Source organism: Euleptes europaea, chromosome 8, assembly GCF_029931775.1.
Source record: "Euleptes europaea isolate rEulEur1 chromosome 8, rEulEur1.hap1, whole genome shotgun sequence".
NCBI lineage: Eukaryota > Metazoa > Chordata > Lepidosauria > Squamata > Sphaerodactylidae > Euleptes > Euleptes europaea.
This window is the reverse complement of record NC_079319.1, coordinates 85,141,966-85,164,198: the sequence shown is the minus strand read 5'-3', so window position 1 is coordinate 85,164,198 and position 22,233 is coordinate 85,141,966. Positions and strand designations below refer to the sequence as shown.

General features: G+C 45.1%; 1 long non-coding RNA gene across 1 annotated transcript in view; it reads left to right on the top strand.

Moving 5' to 3' along the window:
- LOC130481957 (uncharacterized) overlaps positions 1-22,233 on the top strand; it is a 243,140-nt gene that overhangs the window by 28,618 nt on the left and 192,289 nt on the right. The gene's annotated exons all lie outside the window — the stretch shown is intronic.

Genomic DNA, 22,233 nt, shown 5'->3' with positions numbered 1-22,233 from the left:
CACAGCTAAAACATGGTTAGAAGACGTCTTCACAACTAAAGGGGCCAAACAAAGTGCGAACAGTATTTTTTATAACAGTTTCAAACTCTTAATGCATTGGTGGGAATACCTAGTGCGTTAACAGCCTTTCTCTACCACTTAAGGAAGAATCAAACTGGCTTACAATCTCTTTCCCTTCACCTCCCCACAACAGACACCCTGTGAGGTGGGTGGGGCTGAGAGAGTTCTAAGAGAGCTGTGACTAGTCCAAGGTTGCCCGGCTGGCTTCATGTGGAGGAGTGGGGATACCAACCCGGTTCACCAGATTAGAGTCCACTGCTCCTAACCACTGCTCTTAAACACTACACTATGCTGGCTCCACGCTGAGCAGATGCAAGCTGCCTGTAGTGCCCATTGGGAAGAAAGCAAGGGAACGAACAAAGTAAGTAAATAAATGTTTCTGCTTTGAAAAAAAGGTTTGTGGAGCAGGGAATGAATCTATCCTCTTCTGCCAGAAGTGGGTTATGGCATTTAGAAAGGATGGTGCAGTCCTTCAACTGATCATGCTGGAGGCCTCAAAGTGGAGAGAAGGTCTGACGTAACAGACCTGCCCAGTTACGTTAGGCCTTTTGTGATATGTTAGGGAATCTGCCCTCTGGAGCTTCCAGTTCCTCTAGAGAAACTGGTCTTTTAAGTACGGCTACCAACTCTGGTGTGGGACATTCCTGATGATTTGGGAGGGGCTGCAAGGGGGGAATTTGGAGAGGGACTTCACCTAGAATTTATGGTATATGTGACGGACAAGGGGTTACTCTGCAGTAAGCTCACAGAAACTGTTGTGTATGTATTTAGTAGGGTAGTAAGCAAGGGGAGACTTAGGAGCTTCAGTTCCGCACGAAGGATCCTAAATCCTGCTCACCCTATTGGCTAAGCAAATGGATCCTATTGGCCCTAAGCCAGCATGTCCCATTGGTCACCGAGAGGGTATTCCCCCCCCCCCTATCATTGACAGAATATGCAAGTCTGTTCATATTAGCTATGACAGGTGGATTTAGATTCAGGGGATCTAAGTGTCAAGCTAAGCTGATGTAATAACCCGGAAAGCCCCTAGAAGGCTTGAGACTGAGTTAATGAGTTGCACCTGGAGGGTGACTCAGCCTGAAGGTAATGAGTTGCACCTGGAGGGTGACTCAGCCTGTAACACTAATTGCTGCCTGGAGATGGCATCTGTATATATTTGACTCCATGAGTCTAATGTCAGGAGATAGTGGTGGAAGAGTATGTGTATAGCACTGTGAATAAATAACTGCATTTTCTACAAGCTCTATTGGTACTGGTGGTTATTCCTGGGCGTTGGCACAATCAGCCAGCTCCCGCAACAATCATGTATTGGGGGGGAGTGGCTGCAGGTGGCCAGGGGGGCATATAAGCAGGGCACGTTCAGTGTGTAACTTAGTTCTGTGCTGAAATCAAATAAAGCTGTGTTGCTGAACTCCGTCTCTGATCTCTTGAAGCCTTCCCACACGGACTTAACAGAAACCAAGAGTGGGTGGACCCAAAGGGCTGACACTCTGAACTCTGAAAGAGAGAAAGGAGTCGAGGCTTGGTAGCCAGCCTGAGAGGAGGCTGAGATAGATTCTGAGCTGGGGAGAGAGACTGAGAAGTGTGACTGTACTCTGTGAACATAAGGGGTTCTGTAAAGCCTAAGCTAGTAGAACACACAACCGGTTGTCAGGTTCTGACCAAAGTCACCTGAAGAAGGGCTCTTGGAAGGACCAGGCCAGGCTCTAGCTTCAGGTCAAGTTCTGGTTCACATGCCACAAACTCTGTGTATAGTTTCTCATCCTGTTATCCTGTTATTCACTCAGCCTGCAATCCACAGCTGTTGTGTTGTCTACCTTGCCCTGGGAACTGTTATCTGGGCATTGTTTCCCTTTGTTTTCCTTTCTCTGGCTGGAGTGCTTTTAACCATGTATTCTACCCATGTCATGCCATTAGCAGCCTTCTTCGTTCTGTAGACAGTCAGTTCTTTACCTTTTTGCTCCTAATAAAGTCTTATTACTTCAGAGCTACCTGCCTGGATGAATCTGCTTTTGAAGGAGGCTAGGGGTAAACGCCTGATGCTGACACCTGTGGATTGACAGGAGTGAGAATTTGTTGGGTCTTAGATAGCGAGATTCGTTACATGTCAGACAGTCAAGGGTTAATTAGCCAAATGGTCAGGAAGAGCAGATCGCCATTGCATTCATGTCATATGGCCACGTAGGCAAAGTAATCTACATTTTACTGCCTTAGTATATCTTTTGTTTGAAAGAGAAACCGCTGACTAGTTGTTGTTAGTTACCAACCTGAAAGGGTGGAAGAGTACATTCTCCCTGTGAGAATGGTTACTCATGAGTAAGCGCAGTAACGGCTAGAGGAGTCTAGTAAGCCTAGAGAACTTAGCTATGTAGGACGTTTATTGTTTAGCCCATGTCCCCTACCCTTGAGATTAGTTAGTAAAGAATTGATTTGATTAAGAAAACGACTCTGTGGTGTTTTTGTGTGTGGCTGACCTTTATTTTCAATAAGCCAAAACCAAGATCCATCAATCTGAATGGTAGCAGATTAATTAAGTGAGTTACAGAATCTAACAGAATTGGGTGAAAAAGAGCCCATTCTCAGGTCACAAAGAAGAATTAGTCTCTGGGGCAGAGCTATTCCAGATGCAGGGTGGTGTGGAGGATTACTGTCACTGGAGTGGGATAGTCAGTGAGAACTGGAAGAGGGGTTTTGGATATTTCCCCATACTTCTGGGAGTTCTTTGAGGAGAAAGGGTTTCAAAGACTCTTCACTCCTGTTAGCTAGGCTGGGAACAGAGTCTGTGGAACTGAATCTGCGAGAGTTCTCAGGGACAGAACTAAGCTTGAAAACTAAGAACTGAAGGAACAACTTGAGAAACATCTAAGCCATCTCTCTGAAAGACTCTTGTGTACATATACGTGATTTTGAGGTTTTCCCTCCAATTCTGCCTTTCCCCTAAAATCCATCTTGTGAGATCTGTTCAATAAACTTCCCAGTTCTGTTTGCCCTCTGGAGCTACCCTGTTGTCCAGGGAAACTTTCCTTTGTAGTCAGGAGATCAGTTGTAATTAGAGGTGCCAACCTCTAGGTAGTAGCTGGAGATCCCCTGCTATTACAACTGATCTCCAGCTGATAGAGATCATTGCCCCTGGAGAAAATGGCCGCTTTGGCAATTGGACTCTATGGCAATGAAGTCCCTCCCCTCTCCAAACCCTTCCCTCCTCAGGCTCTGTCCCAAAAACCTCCCACCGATGGCAAAGAGGGACTTGGCAACCCTAGTTGTAATTCTGGGGGAACTCCAGGCCCCCACTTGGAGGTAAAATGCTCTGATGAAGATGCCTTTTAAAAAATGAGTTCATAAAGGAGATGCTTATCAACTGCTATTAACCAAAGGGGTGCAGAACCACTATGGCAGATATGGCTATAGGCACTCCTTATTCAGGCTTTACTGATTTAATTGCCTTCCTGTGAGGAGCCCCGTGGTGCAGAGTGGTAAGCTGCGGTACTGCTGTCCAAGCTTTGCTCGCAACCTGAGTTCGATCCCAACGGAAGTCAGTTTCAGGTAGCCGGATCAAGGTAGACTCAGCTTTCCATCCTCCCGAGGTCACTAAAATGAGTACCCAGCTTGCTGGGGGTAAAGTGTAGACTGGGGAAGGTGATGGCAAACGACCCTGTAAACATAGTCTGCCTAGTAAATGTTGTGTTCTGATGTCACCCCATGGGTCAGTAATGGCCTGGTGCTTGCACAGGGGACTGTCTTTACCTACCCTTCCTGTGAAGAGCAGAATGGCCTTTCATTGGCACAATAACCCTATGAGGCCGAGAGTTGGTGACATGATCAAGATATTGACGTGATCAAGTGATGTTTTCGTCTCTCACTGGATTTCTCACTTGATTACTGGCAAAGAACTGAATATGACATAATAGGAGGCAATCCAAAAGTTCCTTCTTGGATAGCAGAGTGTTTCCAAGGATGCAACAGTTTCTACCTGTAGAGCATTACTTTTCTCCCCTTCCTCATTCAATGGCAGCACAAAATCACCTCAAGGAACAGGATTTGGGTGGGAATTTGGGGGCTGTTGTGGGAGGGGAAGTCAAGAAATCTTTGCTGCTCTGAATCCAAGCCCTTACCCAGGACTGTTAGATCTGTAATACCTCCTTCATGCACCTAAGCCATCTCTTGGTATTGCCGTTATCAAATAATAAGCATGCACATGAGAATCAGCCCTGAGAATCTGAACGTGAGGTTTTCCGCACCAAATGTTATCACCTTGGCTATTCCAGTATACTCATCTCTCAGGTGTGCTGGGCAGAGGGTTTAAGCATCTCTGCCAGAAACACTGCAGGGAAGGGAATGGGTTTTATTGGAACTGATGCATGCTCCAGGGGAACAGGATTATAGGCTATGATTAATGTAGTAACACTGTAGGAGTCAGCTGGGGGGAATGTGTTCCTAAGAGGAGGAGTTTTACTCATCTGGGTCCTTGCCATCATCTAGATCTGGGACCTCTCACCAAATTACATTGACCTGATTTAGGAACAGACTGTTCATTCACTTAGGCCCTTAATTATTTCTTTCCTGAGACTATAAATTAAGAACCATTCCAAGATGACACCCTCTAGCCAGGAAACGTTAATGCTTTTTGTAAGAGGATTGCTAAAAATTAAGTATCCTGTGCTGATTAATTAAGAGGTTTAAGGATGGTAAAAAAAAAACTTATCTAAAAATGCTCTGCGCAAATATGGAGGTGTCAGAGATCATCTAACCTGTTGAGATTCAGTAAACTATGATATAAAAGATATAGGAGGAGTCTCTCCCTCTCTCCCTCCCTCCCATTTATGTCTCCAGATACCCTCAAGTCCTCTTAAGGAGCAGTGGAGAAACAGAATAGGACTTCACGGCTTGTTATATATGAAATCAGAGCCCCCACGCTGTCTACTTAGGTTAGTGTTAGACATTCAACACACGGCTGTCCCATGTAATAGTGGCCCCAGGGACAGTTCTCCCCCATCCCTTTACCATTCAGACATTCTTACTCATACTGTGAGGACAACATGCTGTGTATTGCCTGACTCCATCATCCAGGGGGTTTTATAATCAGGGAAGAGGCTATTCCTAGTCCTGCTATCTGAGATCTTGTAACTGGAGATATCAGGGACTGAACCTCCTTTGTAAAGCATACACTACCTCATTAGCCCATGGCTGCTTCCCAGCTCCACTGACAAAAAAGAGAAAAAAACAGTTGCAAAAAAATTATGCTTGATTAAAGCATGCAAACCAATCTAGAAAAGTAAGAGACTGTTCTCTTGTAAATGAAATGAGAGATTCGTTTCATTTGTTAATCTCAAATATATCTGTGTCTACCTGGAATAGTAGGTTAGATAAAAGATTTTCCCTTCCAATAGAACAACTGAAAGCTGCAAGGAATAGTATTTGGAAAGCAAGCTGTAAACAATTACAAAATAACATCTTAAATGAGGAGTGGTCCTTAGTGTTTAAGGATGCAAATTGTAAATGTTCACCTCGTTTCTTCCAGATACCCTTTAACAGAACATTCTCCTTGCCAGACTATTTCCACTGGTTAGAAATCCATAAATTTAGACAAGCTTTCTTATCGGTGAAAAGTAATGCATTAAACTCAGTCGAGACACAAGGGTGATACAATAAAATTACTGCAGAAGAACAAAAATGCCCATTTTGTCCAGATCAAATAGACTCCCCAGCCCACACTGTTTGAGCATGTCCACAAAATAATACTGCACGAAACAAATATATCACTCCCTGGATAAAACAGCTAAAGACACTTTCTGAGAAGTGGATACTACATTATCTGCTGTCAACTAGATTGGTCAATTGTGTGAAAGATGTGGCAACTTTTCTCTTTATAGTGTCAAGGAAAAATTAAATTTCATTTCCCCCTTTTTTAAAGTGTGAAATGGTACATGAACAGCCAATGGCTGTTAAGGGAGAGGAAATTAAAAAGATACTCTACCTCGGGACCGTCTTGTGAAGAGGAGCACCCTGCCGATGCCGTGGCCCCCTCCCACCCCTCCTGGACCCTCCTCGCGATGCCCCCAGGGCAGGAGCAGACCCCTGGCCAGAGGAGGAAGCGGAGGACGCCCCGGGCCCCGGCCCTCGTGCCTGCGGATCCCGTCCATCCCAGCCCATTCCCCCCACACGTTACCCTCCATGTGGGCTGCCATTGAGTGGGATCGGCTGGAGACCAGATGTGATTGGCAAGAGACTCATGAATGGGCTGATCGCTGGTTGGAAACCTTGGTTGGCGATGTGAATGCCTCCCGGGGCCTCCTGACGACGATGCTGGAGTTGACCCATGCCATGCCTGAGTGGCAGGATGGGTTACTGCGGGCCCTGCCAACCCTTCAGCGCACCATGGAGCCGCCACCACCGCCTTTCTGGCCCACCCAAGCCACCCCTGAACCGCAGCCAGCCCGCACCCCCACCAGCCGCAGCCTTGGCAGGGCACGTGCCCCCGAACGCCAAGGGCGCCCATAGGTGATGGACTTCTGCCAGCCAGAGGGTTGATGGCATTGAAGACCCTCCCCTCCCCAAACCCTGCCCTCCTCAGGCTCCACCCTAAAAACTTCCCACCGGTGGGGAAGAGGGACCTGGCAACCCTAGGTGTAAGCTTTGTGTGCCTCCTCAACTCACTAGCTGATGAAGCCTCTTTTGGTGAAACACAAAGACTATCCGGGATCTGCGTTCTGTCTTGACATTCTGAACGACTCCTTGTGAATTGAACCATAATTGGATTGTGGTCCCCACCGCACGATTTACATTGCCTTTTTAAGGGACTTATTTCAACTTCAAGACCGTGAGTGAAACCAAGGGAGGGCTACTTTGCTCCCGACTAAACCTGTGAATATTGGTCTACTCTGGGTCGAAAAGATTTCTTTCCTTATTGACGTTGCACAAACGAATTGCGGGACCACATTCGTATTCTTATTGTATATATTTCTAGTGATTGTGTTGTTCGGTAATTGTTGTATTTTGCACTTGTAATTGCTCGTTTGCATGCTCTAGGTAGTTAGGTACTCTTTTCATTCTTGTAACTTTGTTATTAATACACTGCATTTTACTAACATTCAGTGTGCTGTTGCTTTGATTGAGTATCTCTCAGTACAGCACTGGGTGATTGTTATTTTGGCCCGAGGGCTGTGGCTGGCGGATCCCACCAAACGTTTGAGGTTCGGTCATGGCCGAGATTATACTGTTTCAAACAAGCTCGGGGTGTGTGTGGCAGCCCATGGAGGTGGTGCTGTCGACTACTCGCCAGTAGTAGCGAGCAGTCAGCTGCTGTGTGCTTTAGCCATTCTCCCGGCCCCTCCGGGGGCTCTCCCATCCTCCTGCTCCCGCCCTGCTCTCCCTGCCTCCCTCGCGCCCCCCACCCTTCCCCCTGCACTCCTTCCCCTGAGGCAGCCCTCCCATCTTGCAGCCTGCCCCTTCTATCCCCATTCCGTGGCCCGCCTCCCCCCAGGGAAATCCCTACCCCATAAGTTGCCCTGTGGACTCGGCTGGGCCTGGCTGCCCTCAGGCTGCACTGCAGCGTTCCTGTGCCGTGCTGCTCCTTAGCCTTTCACTTCTTTTTAAACTTTTGCCTTTTTCTTGGTGGTGTGTGCCACTACGAAGCCCCTTAGGAGGCATCCCGGCTGCGCCGTTGCTGCGCCTCAGCCAGCCACCATGCCCCGCCTGCGGCCTCAGGAATAGGCTGTTAGAGTAGGGTCAGGGAGACCCAGGTTTGAATTCCCATTTTTCTGTGGAAGCCCACTTGGTGATTATGTACCAGTCACATACTTTCAGCCTAACCTACCTCACCCTGTACATAGAGAAGTAGATTTCCCCACATACCTCCCCAGGTGAATGGGGAATTGCATGTACCAACAGCATCTCTATACACTGTTTCATATACGTAGGGTACTCTTTGGAAGCTAACCTACCAGGCAAATATTACTCCCAGCAAATAAATCACCCCAATCTCTTAGACAATGCATGTTTGCTTTTTAGACTAAATTAAGTCCATACACCTTTCTAGTACAGGTAAAATGAACAAATAGCAACCTTTATGCAGACACATGTTTAAATCTTTTGGTGAGTGTTCAGTATTAAAAAAGGATAGTCTCAGATGCAGGTGTGACAACTAAACAATGAAATATTTAAGGAGAATCTTTTTAGTAACATCTTGCTGAACGGAGATTGATGTAGTAAATTACTGTCAGGTCTTAAAGCACAAAACACATTAAAATATGTTCCACAGCACAATACCTCCAGCACAGCAGTGCAGAAATTTTAGATATATTCAGATGCTCTGTTCAGAAATCTTTTAATGGTTTAATGTGAAATGAATTCAGACTGGGAGATTATACTAGAAATTTTGTGGGGAAGACACTGGTTTTTCTTTTATCCTTCATGAAGACTGTGCAGAGAAAAGGTTGGTGTCTGTTGTGGGGAGGGGAAGGGAAGGTGATTGTAAGCCAGTTTGATTCTGCATCAAGTGGTAGACAAAGTCGGCATATAAAAACTAACTCTTCTCCTTCTTCACAGAAAAGTATATGTATCAGAATGAACTTAAGATTTTTAGATGTATTAGAAAGCTGAACAATCATGCAAATTCCTCTCAGGCCCTTGTCTTGCATTTTCTACTGTTAATAACCTATTGTTATGTTTTCCTAGTATATTTATAATTAAAATAACAAACTGTCATCCTACATCAGAGGGGTACAGCCTTCTGCTGTGGTGGGGTAGAATCTTGGCATGGGAACAGGAGGTGTTCGGAGGGCATTCCTATTTGCAAGTCTCTCTCTTCACTTCAGAACTTGCTCTGTTGATGGAAACCCATGAAACCTCCCTACCACATAGGGTTGCCTGGTCCCTCTTTGCCAATTGTGGGAGGTTTTTGGGGTGCAGCCTGAGTAGGACCGGGTTTGGAAAGGGGAGGGATTTCAATGCCATAGAGTCCAATTGCCAAAGCAGCCACTTTCTCCAGGGGAACGGATCTCTATCGGCTGAAGATCAGTTGTAATAGCTGGAGAGCTTCAGCTCATGCCTGGAGGTTGGCAGCCCTAATCAGAAGGATAGAGCCTTCCGCTGTGGTGGGGTAGCATCTCAGCATGAGAACAGGAGGTGTTCCAAGGGTATTCCTATCTGCAAGGCTCTCTCTTCACTTCAGAACTGGCTCTGTAGACGGAAACCCCTGAAACCTCCCTACCATGGGAAACATTATTTGAAACAATTATTGGAAAAGTTTCTTATTGTTCGATATTTGGATTAAACATTATCTGCTTGGGGGGGGGGGTAAGGTCAAGAGAAATGACAATTATAAAATTACTTTCCTCTTCCCCCACAAAGGAGATTTCCTTTAAGTGGTTTTCTCTTATCTTCAGCAGATGAGATTTATATCTCTACAATCCTTGACCAAACCCTGAGGCAAAATTAGCCTGGCAGAAATGCCAGAGAGACAACCAGGAGAGAAAATTCTGCCTGGCAAGCAACCTTTTGAAGTCAGCAGTTGAAAAATAAAAAGCCCAAAGCCAAACAGAGTGCAAAATCAGCAGTTAGGTTTGATGAGGTTCAAATTGCAAGATGGCCTTAAAGCGTCAATAAATCAAACCAAAATTTCACACTGGAGAGTGGCATGCAATACTTGGTTGCTTTGCTCAAATGTTTCTTAGAATGGCCAGGTCAGGAGGCTGAAATTTTAATTAGTTATTCAGGTGTTCAAATTAATGTAAATCACACACACTCTTTCCAGCCAAACCATTAGGGCTGGTGTGGAAACATGCATTTTTGTGGTGAGGTTTGGATTTAACAAAACCCTTCACCTTGAGTTTTTAAAAAAATTCTGCCTCTTGGCAGAGTACGGGCAGGGGGGTATTCAGTTGCTCACCAGCCTCATCCACCATTAGAAATGCTAATGGCAGGCCTTGTTGGCATTGTGAACTCACAGGACACGTCCCTTAAACATATGCTTTGGGAATGTCCAAGTGTTCAGTTTTTCTGGAAGGAAGTTATTACTCATATCAATTTTGCGTTGGAATGTTCATTGATTTTTGAGGATGCTTATGTACTTTTAAGCTACTTGCCCATCTCTTAGAGGCTAACTAATGATCAATGAATATGGATACTCCATGCCTTTTTAATTAGTTAAAAAAGAATATATATATTTAATGAAACATGGTAAGTTTCAGTTCAGCCCTGTCATGTAGCTCAGTCCTAACAATGCATGCCAAGAGTCAATAGAAATCCCATTTCACAGCTTGTGTCTGACATTTCCTTAAAAATGCTATTTGCAGCTGAAGATGGCACCAGACGATACAGGTTAAAAAAACAAAAGTCTTCTTGGCAGGCAAAATTATAATGTATTAAAAGCCTCCCATGTCAGCTTGTTTAGGTGAACAGCTGCAATTTGAAGCCGTTCTTGAACGTTTTAATGAAAGTGCCAACAGCGTGAATGGCAGAATGAATGCACAAATAAGCACTTCATCCAACAGAACGCATATGTATTGAAAAAGCCAATTGATTTGTGAAGCAGGCTCAGTGCCTTCAAGTAGGTTGAAAACGTGCATGTTCACACACAAACCTGCCTTCTACTGAGTCAGGATAGGGTTGCCAGCTCTGGGATGGGAAATACCTGGAGATTTTTGGGCAGGGTTTGGGGAGGGGAGGGACTTCAATGCCATAAAGTCCAATTACCAAAGCGGCCATTTTCTCCAGGTGAACAGATCTCTATCAGCTGGAGATCAGTGTGGTTAGAATAATATTTCTGGGTCCACAGAGGGATTAACAACAAGGAATGGCTTAAAATAGCTTTTAAAGTGTAGCTTCCGGGTCTCCTTGACCTGACTTTGACTCAGGCAGTCACATATCAGGTTCAAGGGATCTTCTTTCCCAAATGAACCGGGCCCTGATTTGGATTAAGACCACTGGGTAGGGGTGGTAGGGGCTTCAGCATCCCTCCATGCTATTTTTATGAACTGAAATGGCCCGGAAGGGGCGTTACATGCTCCCTTGGGGGGCTGCATGTGTACTGATGGGCTGTGTGTATAGCCCCCAATGGAGAAAGTGGCGCCCTTCCAGGGGCCATTTTGGGCTAGGAAAATGGCCCAGGTTGGAAGGCTGAAGCCCCTTCTTCTGGCCAATACCATGGCCCTGATCCAATCAGGACCTATGCACTGGGGGAAGAAGTTCCCTGGAGCCTGACATGTGACTGCCTCAGGCCAAGTCAAGTTGGGGGAACCCAGACACTAATTGTTAAACACTGCAGTGTGTAGTTTCACTCTGAAACATCTTATATAGCAATCTCTAAGCTGCCTTCTAGAATAAATGATGGTCATGTTTTCTTGAGGACAGTTGACATGTTCCTTACCGTTGAACAGTATAAAGGAATGTCTCTAAATTGTAAATTCTATCACTACACTTAGGGTTGCTGTCTGGGGCTATAGAACAATTGCAAATAAAAACTGGTTGCGTTCCATGAATCAGCTAAATTGCAGGACTTGAATTTCATGGAGTTGTCATTCCACATATTCTTATGAATCTCATTTACATCCCACTCTTTTGCCAAGGACAACTCATCAAGGATTCTCCTGTTGTACTTTTTTTTAAAAAAATGCCTATAAAATAAAGTAGGCAGCGTGACAGTGACTCGCTCAGGTCCACTCAAGGGGTTTTCTGGCTTAGCACTGATTCAAAACCAGGTCTTTTACAACGACTTTCTAATTTTTAGAGTGCTTCAAAGAGTTCACGACATGAGACCGGAGGCCTAAAAGCACTGAATAAAAAGTATCACTTGTGCTACCCAGGTTTGTGCTGAGCCTTGTCTAGGTCTGGTCCAGATCTAGAACATTCTAGAAATAAGGCAGTCTACAAATCAATCTATTCCCCCAACCTGGAAATCTGAACTGGAAACAAGTAGTATTTCTAGAGTGAACGTTGCCTACACTTGTATTTATTTGAGAGGACATTTTAAAAGGACAAGTGGGGTACCTGCAAGGACTTGTGGGGCATCTCCTTTCCTCCTCCCTATTCCTCTTTCCCTTCCTCGAAAGCCCCTATAGCCCTTCTTCTGCTTCCTTCTCTTTCTCCCACCCACCTGCCAACTGACCTTTATCTGACTCCCATCTTCAGCTTTGACTCCTTCCCTTCTTCTGACAGATTCCACCTGGAAAAACTGTAACTCAGTTAAGTGATGCCAACCTCCAGGCCAGGTTTCACAGTGGGAATCCCACAAGGACCTGTGGGGGACACATCACTCCCCCCCCCCATATTCCCTTCTCCACACAATTTCCTCTTTCCTTCTCCTTCCCACCCACTAACCAACCTACATTTTATCTGCCCTCCCATCTTCAGCTATATTTATTTACCTCATTTATACCCTGCCTTTGTCCCCGAACGGAGATGCAAAGCAATTTACGTCAATCTCCTTCCCTCCATTTTATCCTCACAACAAACCTAAAGCTTTGCCCACTACATGGCTTTTGTGGAGTGGCTGCTGTTGAACAGTAGCAAGCATCCAGTCCCAGGTGAGTCATGAAAGTTGTGTGGTATCAATTTGCCCCATGTAGCTTCTTGGCCTGGCCCCAATGAGCCTTCAAAGGCCGAAACAGGCCTGGAAAGGGCCATGCCCCCTCCCCCTTTTACAGACAGAAAGCAAGACTTGAAGGCTTTGTAGTTGCCTGGCAATGGTCATAGAGGGTATTTGTTTTTTAAAGCTACTGGCCTGGCTTCTATTATTTTGTGGGGATTTTACCCCAGGTGTTTTTTGGTTTTTTCTCAGATGTCAGATTTTTGTGCAAACAGGGTGTTTTTCAGGATTGTAGAAGGATCTGTCTTGTCTGTTCATGTCTCCAGTCTCCAGATTTAAGTATCCACAGACCTGACCATGTTGAGTACGATATAGGTTGATTACCCTCCTTTCCCCTCCTGATTTTCTGCCACCCGAATATGTTAACAGTGGTTGGCTTCACCCATAACCTGACACTAAACTTAAAAAAAAAAAAAGAGGCAGTAAAACATTGTCCGTTCATGCAGTGCTCAAATACTATCACATGGCACTTGCTTACTGGTATAGCTTCACTTGGGGAGAAAGAGGGGGTCTAAATGGAGTAAAATAAACAAATAAAATGCTGTCCAGAAAATCCTTTCCTTTTATCCCTTAGAAGCTCCTTGATCAATTGATCTTGAGCAGCATATATCTAGTGTTGGAGGGATATAAGGACTGAAACAAATCTTGCCACTGACAATGTAGCCTTGGGGTCCCTATCACTTAGTAAAAAAGGCATTATGTCAGTCACAGAGGCATTGGATTTGTATATTAAAAGGGGGGAAATATAGTGCTATCAAAGTTCCTCGTAAAAGCGGCATTCCTAAAGGGCATGGGCTAATGAGTCAATAGAGCCAGAAGAGCAAGGGCAGATCCTGTCTGAGTATGGTATATTCAGAATTCTGCCCTGGTCCAGAAAATCATATTTACAATGAAATGGACACCTTCAGTTAATAGGAACAGTCGAAATTGGTGGGCATAAGCAGCCAACTGAAGGGGGGCCATTAACGTCACATCCAGGTTCACCCCGGAAGCGACGTTATTGCACCGATCACCCCCCAGCCCCACCACAACAAACTCCTAGCAGTAGTGAGGGGGGCCTGGCAACTCTACTTTCTTATCAAAGGGGGACCCAAGGGAGCTAACAACAAAAAATAAAATACATTATTGCTGAAGTAACAGGAAGGGGGGAGGCTTCTCAATGCAAAGCCTGCCTTCTTCTATTTTTCCCTCTCTGCTGGAGGACCTTCCTAATGGCTCTTCCATTTGGCTCTTGCTCTTCCCTCAGGCCCACTGTCATGCTCAGGCCTTAAGGTAGGGTTGGCAACCTCTAGGTACTAGCTGGAGATCTCCTGCTATTAAAACTGATTTCCAGCTGACAGAGATCAGTTCACCTGGAGAAAATGGCTGCTTGGGCATTGGACTCTATGGCATTGCAGTCCCTCCCCAAACCCTGCCCTCCTCAGGCTCTGCCTCAAAAAAAGTCCCACCAGTGGCAAAGAGGGACCTAGAAAACCTACCTTAAGGAGTTGCACAGGAGAGAGTCTGGATATTACAAAATGGCAGCCATCTTCCCACCATTCCCTCTGCTACTGTTGTAGGTTGCGAGGTCCCTCTTCACCCCTGGCAGGAAGTTTTTGGGGTGGAGCCTAAGGATGGTGGGGTTTGGGGAGGGGAGGGACTTCAATGCCATAGAATCCAATGGGCAAAGTGGCCATTTTCTCCAGGTGAACTGATCCCTATCGGCTGAAGATCAGTTGTAATAGCAAGAGATTTCCAACTAGTACCTGGAGGTTGGCAACCCTATGCTGATGGGTTTCCTTAACAGACCAAACAGCACTTCCAGGATCGTTGCAGGTCAAGAGGATAGTGTGGAAGGGAAGGCTGAAGCTCCTTCTCTGTGTACATTGCAGCCATGATCCAAATCTGGTACCACACACAGAAGAACCTGCAAGTCACACGTGAGTCACGAGACTGTTATACAGGACACAGGCAAAAGACCACAGGCCCAGCCTTTGCACTCCATAATTGTAAAGAGAGACTTTTGTCTGTATTTTTTTCAAGTTGTGAGAGCAGGATACAGTGCAAGGAACAGGAAATTAAAGGATAGAATATAAAAATGTTATTGTAGCTTCACAGGTTTTCTTTCCTCTTCTTCAGGGTTCATTGACTTAAAGGGAAAGCATTGGTTTAAATGAAGGTGATTTCAATCATGATTTAAATACCCAAGGAGCAAAAAATATATATGCCAATTTGAATTAACGATTTAAGCCAAAGTCTTCCTGAATGAGCATGCATACTAATCTCTTGCTGTAACTACGAAACCATAATTGGTTTGTTACTAAAGATTAGGAATGTAATCTAATTCCAAAACTCTTGGTCATGAAGTTCACATGCCCTTTGCGTTGCACAATTATATCTGCTTACAGACAAGGAGACGGGGGACTTGAAATTTATGTATTTGCTATCTGTACATATGCAAGGTTTATAACATGAAGGCAGTGGCCATAATCCAATACAGAGTTCTGAGTGGTGTGGAAAGTCAGAACTTTCCAGAAGCAAGAAAGTAGTTCCTGGATGAAATATGGCCTGTGAACGCATCAGCAACTTACCTCGCTATTTAGATGTGTCCAGTACACAAGCATCCAACACAACTATAAATTTCTGTTCCCACCGCGCCGCCTTTCTCCGCTGTATTTGATAAGCCAGGATCAAATGAAGACCGGTACGCTCCCACGCATGCCCAGTCGGCGCTCAAAGCAAAGACGGCGTTTGGTCCAGGGACAGCGCCAGAGATAATTAAGGAAAAATCACGGGCCACTTCAAAACGGTTGTGGGGAAGGCAGTTTAAAAAATGGCAACAAAGGAAAAAAACTGTGATTGTAATGCGTGGCAGGAGTTCCACTTCAAGAAAGCGAAACTTGCTGCCATCGGGAAAGCAAAACTTGCTGCCATCCCACCCCTCACATCTAAGCAGTCACAGATAAAGAGATGTTGCACACTGCCCATAACAAACCCTCCTGATCAAACGACATGACGTGGGCAAAAGCACAAGCCGCAGACGTTACATTTATTTTGAGCGCAGGAAAGATGACACAACCTCAAGCGTTTTGTGCCAGCTATGAAGAAAAAGACTAACGATTGCGTTAGCAAACATGTGGCTGCTTGCGCAAACGGTTGCGCTTTTCGGCAAAGCGGAAAAAAGGGGGGAACGAGTGTGGGCAGTTAGGGAGGCAGGGGGAGTGGGGGGTGGGCTGGCAGCAGGAAGTGGATTGAAGACAGGTTGCATGTTCACACTTTAAAGCTCCGGGTGGGGAAAACGTTTCATTTTATTAATTTGCCGTATAAGCGAGTGCTCTTAACGCAGACAAATTGTGCTCTGGAGACGTCTCCGGAATCCTTTGGTTGAGATGAAGTGCGAACATGCAAGGAAAGCCCGCAGAAATCGGAGCTGCAAACGCGAAGTGCGGACATGATTATGGTTTCTCGATGAGGCTGTTTGGTCATCACACCCATAAATATACTTAATGTGCTTCGATAAAACATTCAATACATCTGTTGTATCATATGCATGTGACTTGCGGGGCAATCCTAAGCCAATCATGGCCCCACAGACAAACTAAACATTACCTCTGGTTCCCCTGACTCAACTGTGATCTTTTTACAGACTGACATGACGTTAGGGTTGCCAACTCCAGGTTGGGAAATACCTGGAGATTTTTGGGGTGGAGCCTGAGGAGGCGGGGTTTGCGATAGAGTCCAATAGCCAAAAGCAGACATTTTCTCCAGGTTAACTGATATCTATCAGCTGGAGATCAGTTGTAGTAGCAGGAGATCTCCAGCTAGTACCTGGAGGTTAAAGATAAATACCAGCACTCAGGCTTAGTATTTTCAAGTATTTTATACCATACAAAAACTTACTAGTATAAACTTCCTATATCATTATCGAACAATGAGTGCAACAAACATTAAACATACTATATAAGCATACAAAAATGAAACATGTAACAAACATGTCAAACTCATCCATCATTCTCTATATAGTCCATTGGACTCATATTCCAAATCAGTCCTGGGAATCATAAGGCAAGTCCTTTTTCTTCAAGGTTTAACATAGGAACACCACCAGGAGATGCTTATGGCACAGAAACGTTGGGCAAAAAAAGGGATGTAGAGATCCATTGCCAAAATTGTATGTGGTACAGAAACAGGGCCAGAAAACCTTCTGCCTCCCAAATAATGTGTGTCAAAGCAAAAGCTCTCTTTTGCAGTTTCAGTTGGGCAAATGCGGGATGCCGTATTTGATACTAAAACATCTATAAATGGTGCAATCTTACAGCTCGAAATCTCAGTGTCGTAAAATAGGTCATTTCAAACAATTCTACCTAATGATATTGGAGCAGTAAAAGCTGCCGTGCAGTCTGTGGTGTAGAGAGGTGGAGGACAACAGGCTCTCATATCGCTAATACCTCTGTTGCAGACAGAATTTGGGTCACCGTAGCTTGTCCTGCAGGATGAGAAAAGTCATTTGAGATTTCAGAGGAGCAGAGAGTGGTGGCAGAGATTGTATTAGCGGCATCAGGGGCGACCTGTTGTATAGATGGGAAGCTAGAAGAAGAAAGGGTTGGTTTTTATATGGCGACTTTCTCCACCACTTAAGGAACAATCAAACCGTCTTATAATCTCCTTCCCTTGCCCTCCCCACAACAGACACCCTGTGAGGTAGGTGGGGCTGAGAGAGTGTGAATAGCCCAAAATCACCCAGCTGACTTCATGTGTAGGAGCGGGGAAACCAACCCAGTTCACCAGATTAGCGTCCGCCGCTCATGTGGAGGAGTGGGGAATCAAACTTAGTTCTTTTGTGAGTCTCTTGCCAATCCCGTCTGGTCTCCAGTTGATCCTTCTCAATAGCAGCCCACATGGAGGATAACGTAGGGGGGAATGGGCTGGGACAGGTAGGGGCCACGGGTGTGCGGGCCAGGGGCCGGCCCGTCCGCCGCCTCCTCCTCTGGCCAGGGGGCAGCTCCCTCCCTGGGGGTGACACCAGGAGGGAGGGAGCTGCCCCCTGGCCAGAGGAGGCCCTATCTCTTGACATCGTTCCCGATGGATGACCCGCCAGACTGCGCTCTTCAACCGCTGTCACTGCAAGATGCACATGCTCATCGAGAGGGCCTTTGCCCAACTCAAGATGAGTTTACGCTGTCTCCACCACACGGGGGGCCGTCGGGCAATGCAGCCGGAGTGGGTGGCGAAGCTGTTTGGTGTCTGCGCCATGCTCCACAAGATCACCCTCCACCAGGGCCTTCCCCTCCTCCAGCCTGATCCCACCGATGGGCCCTGGGAGGGGATGGGTGAGGGCTCTGAGGTGGAGGTGGGTGACAGTGGACATGACCTTCCCAGCCACGCCAGGGAGCGGGTGGCAAGAGTCCACGGGATGCCCAGATGTGGTGACACCTCGAGCACGACCCGGGCTCGGGGCGCATGGGCACACGCCCACCGGGAGGGGGAGGGGGCACAGGGGACTGGCATCAGCCGACAATCATGACACCTCCTCACAAGGTGCCTGCTGTAGAGAAAGGAAGGGAATCTTGATTGTAAGCCGCTTTGAGACTCATTAAAGTAGAGGGAAGCAGGGTATAAAAACCTTGTTCTTCATACAGGATTTTATAACTTGATTGGTGTTTTAGATCAGTAAAAACTAGTACCTTGATCAGAATCAAGAATCTAGGAATTGCTTGGTCTGCATGAACTGTCAAAAGGTAGCCTCTGATAAACAGGACCTTTATGTGTGTGTTTTTAACCTATGGATCAGATGACAGGTGATTCACATTTTTTATGTGTAACTTGGAGAGCTATTTTGTGTCACTTCCTTGTGTTGTTGAAAGATCCGTACACAGGCCTCTAACACATGTATAAATGGCTAATGTTTACTTCATCATTATTCTCCAAAGCAAAGTCTTTTGAGTAAAGGTCACCAATTTTATCTACAATATCTGGTCTGTATGCCTGTCTGGGTGACAGGTGAAATGAGGATTTAAAAAAAACAGATGAGCTACCAAGTAGCACTATAATTGACCATTTTGCTTTGCACAGCAGTATTCTGAGCGAACAAGGAATAAAACTATGTGCTATAAAAGCTGAAGACGTGGGCAGGAGAAACATGAGGTACATGCAATATATGAGAGGATATATTACAATGAGGAAGATATAGGTTTCAAAGTCTGACCTTTGTGTGAGAGAGAACATTTTCCAGCCTTTCATTAAGCCCAGTCAAAGAAGGAACCATGGAACAGTATGGCAGAAGCCGCAGAGAAGGGAGGGAGGCCCCGCTGAACCAATTTGATGAACTTCTTTGAGAAGCTGATGGCAAACGTTGACAGGACTGAAACAAGAGAGAGAATAAATTTGGAAAGACTTCTTTCAAAAGAGTAAGGGAAAGAACTAGCATGGCCCTTGAAGCTAATAAATGGATATAGAAATTGTGGAGGCACATAATGGATTAATTGAACTCAAATTAACCATAAAATGTGTACATGAAAGCACACAATCGTAAATGCAGCCTGTATAAAAATGAAGGTATGTGTGTATTTATATGCTCATGAAGGTATGTATGCATTTATATGTGCATGTAGGTATTTTTGCATGACAAATGCATTTGAAATTAGTTAGTTGTAGACATATTATACTTGGTTGTCATGGCCCAGCCTGAGCTCAGCGACAGTGAGGACTCCGCAGAGGAGGGAGGACCCTTTACAGCAAACCCACAGCTGACAACAGACAACCAGCAGGAAGACCAAGTGCCGGCACTCCCAGAGGTACAGTCGATTCAGAGGCACCCCCACCCCCTGACCCTTAGGCAGTAGCCCAGCCCCCAGGCCCGTGCTCTCCAGGGTCACCAGCACCCTTGAAATACGACTGAGATCAGAACTGCAGACCCGAAGGCATAGTGCAAGCCTGGATGCTCAGTGTCAGCTGCAGATGGAAAGTGACAGCAAAGATGAAAGTTTGCAGGACTGTTCTTGAGAGGCCAGCGACATGCCCCAGCACATGGCTATAAAGCCTCCACCCAGGAGCTGTTGGGCGTGGACACAACATGTTCAATAGACATTGAACTGGCTAACTCTCTACCTGATTTATCTCCTGTGAACTGACCTTGGACTGGCATCCTACTCTGCAAACCTTTCTGGCTCCTTTTGACTCCAGACCATTTGACTCTGCTTTCGGGCATTCCTCTGGCTTGTAAACCTCAAGACTAAGAGAGACACTGCAAGACAACACCAGCCCAGTAGGCAGAACATTGATGGAAGAAAATCTATCACCTCATGTGGAGGAGAGGGGAATGAAACCCGGTTCTCCAGATCAGACTCTATCACTCCAAACCACCACTCTTAACCTTACAGTGTGGTGTAGTGGTTATCTGTTGTGGGATTAAAATAGCTATATTGGGATTCATGTGGATTGAATAAAAAATGTCACCAGAAAAACACAATAGTAAAAACGGGTTGAACGATGTGCACAAAATGACAACATAAACAGGAAGTTTTGCCTTAGTGTAGTTAAGAGGAATTCTCTCCATTCCTCTTTACCCAATTTCTCCATGAAATACTACAATCCCTTTTTATTTCCTCTTTTTTAGAAATTTAGAATCTGTTTAGAATCAATTTCATTTTGATCAACAGAGAAATTCAAAGAGAGGAGGCACAGGGAGGGAAGTTCTACAAAATTTCAGAACATTATTTTGCAGATGCTCAGAGACAATGTTTGTGTGTTGATATTTTGGGGTTTTATTAAACCTGAAAATTTTTGAAAAATCCAGAAATCCCAGTTTGTTTGTTTTATTTTTTGAACTTTTTCATGTTAATGAACTTGAAACAGAAAAATACCCAAACCAAAAAATGAATTCTACAATGTCCCAATTCTCCAGCCCTAGAGAAAACCCGCAGCACATATCTAAAGCAATTCCACGCTGCCTCGATTCTCGGGAGCCGAGCGTGGCATTGATTTAAAGGCAGGTAAGTAAGAAGGGAGGGAGGGAGGAAAATGGCGACAGGGCTGAAAATTTGGCATTATTCGCAACCTGCTAATTCAGCTGCCTTTATTGCTGTCTTTTTCCATATTCGAAAAATAAAACTCTGAAAAATACCCCAAAGTTATTTTTTTGTTGTTTTACTTCAGTAAATCAATATGCATACTAGTTATTATGGTTGCAAACTCTAGCGTGGGAAATTCCTGGAGATTTTTGGAGCATTCCTGGAGAGGGTGGAGTTTGGGGAGAGGAGTGACGTGAAGCCATAGAATCCATCTTCCCAAACTGGCATTTCCTCAAGGGGAACTTTTTTCTGTTGTATGGAGATCAGTTGTAGCTCTGGAAGAATTCTAGGCTCCACCTTGAGGTTGACAACATTATTATTTATGTTCTGCTTGGTCCAAAGACCAGGCTTACGTATCCCATTGCTCTTGTGACACCATAAAGTAGGTAAAAAAAATAAAAAATAAAAAAACGCTCCATAAAATGCCAACCATAGGACAGCTAAAAATTCCAGCTTGGTCCCGCTAATCAAATGTTGCTCCTTCAACAGCACGTAACAACGTCTCTGTGTGTGAAGAGGCAAAGAACCTTTTTGTGGCTTCTCCAATTCAAAAAAGCTCATTTGATGTATATTATTGTGCGTTTTCAGCCGCAAGGCAGAAAATGCAAAAAAATGTTGCTTAACTTGCTGAATGTAGAGAAATTCTTTCCTCACTTGATCCTCATCTGTATAACTCAGTAGCAAGGTAACTCGGTGACACAGACAAAAATCTACCTTACATCAAAATGAGGAGACAGAACCTGTCTTCTGACTTCCCGGAGATATACTTCAAAATGACAGACTATTTGCTCCATCTGCTGCCAAAATCCAGTAACCACAGCTAAAGGTTAACATTCCAATGAACTAGAACAAGCTTGCTGGGAGAAACAGTGAAGGCAAACATTGAGATGCAATGCCATAAACAAGACACTTCAGTACTGAGAACCATGGAATAAAAGAGGCCCTTCAGTAATCTTTAACCGAGTGTCTTTTCTCCAATGTTATGATTATTTACCCACCTCAGAATCCATTCTTGACTGAAATTCTTCATTTTATCCAGCATCCATTTTGCAGATGTTATTGTAAAAGGCATTTTCAATAAATATTAGTTGTGTATGCATAGAATCATAGAACCATGGAGTTGGAAAGGACCTCCAGGGTCATCTAGTCAACCTCTTGTACAATGCAGGAATTTTACAACTACCTCCCCCACACACCCCCAGTGTCCCCCTACTCCATGCCCAGAAGATGGCCAAGATGCCCTCCCTCTCATGATCTGCCTAAAGTCATCGAATCAGCAGTGCTGACAGGTGGCCATCTATCCTCTGCTTAAAAACCTCCAGAGAAGGAGACCTCACCACCTCTCCAGGAAGCCTGTCCCACTGACGAACTGCTGTTAAAAAATTCTTCCTATGTCTAGATGGAAACTCTTTTGAGTTAATTTCAACCTGTTGGCTGTGGTCTGACCTATTAGTCGTATATTGACTATTTAAGCATTAGTCAAGGCACATAACATCTAGAACAAGCGTGCAGAAACTGCATTCAAAGTGCAATTGCTCATTC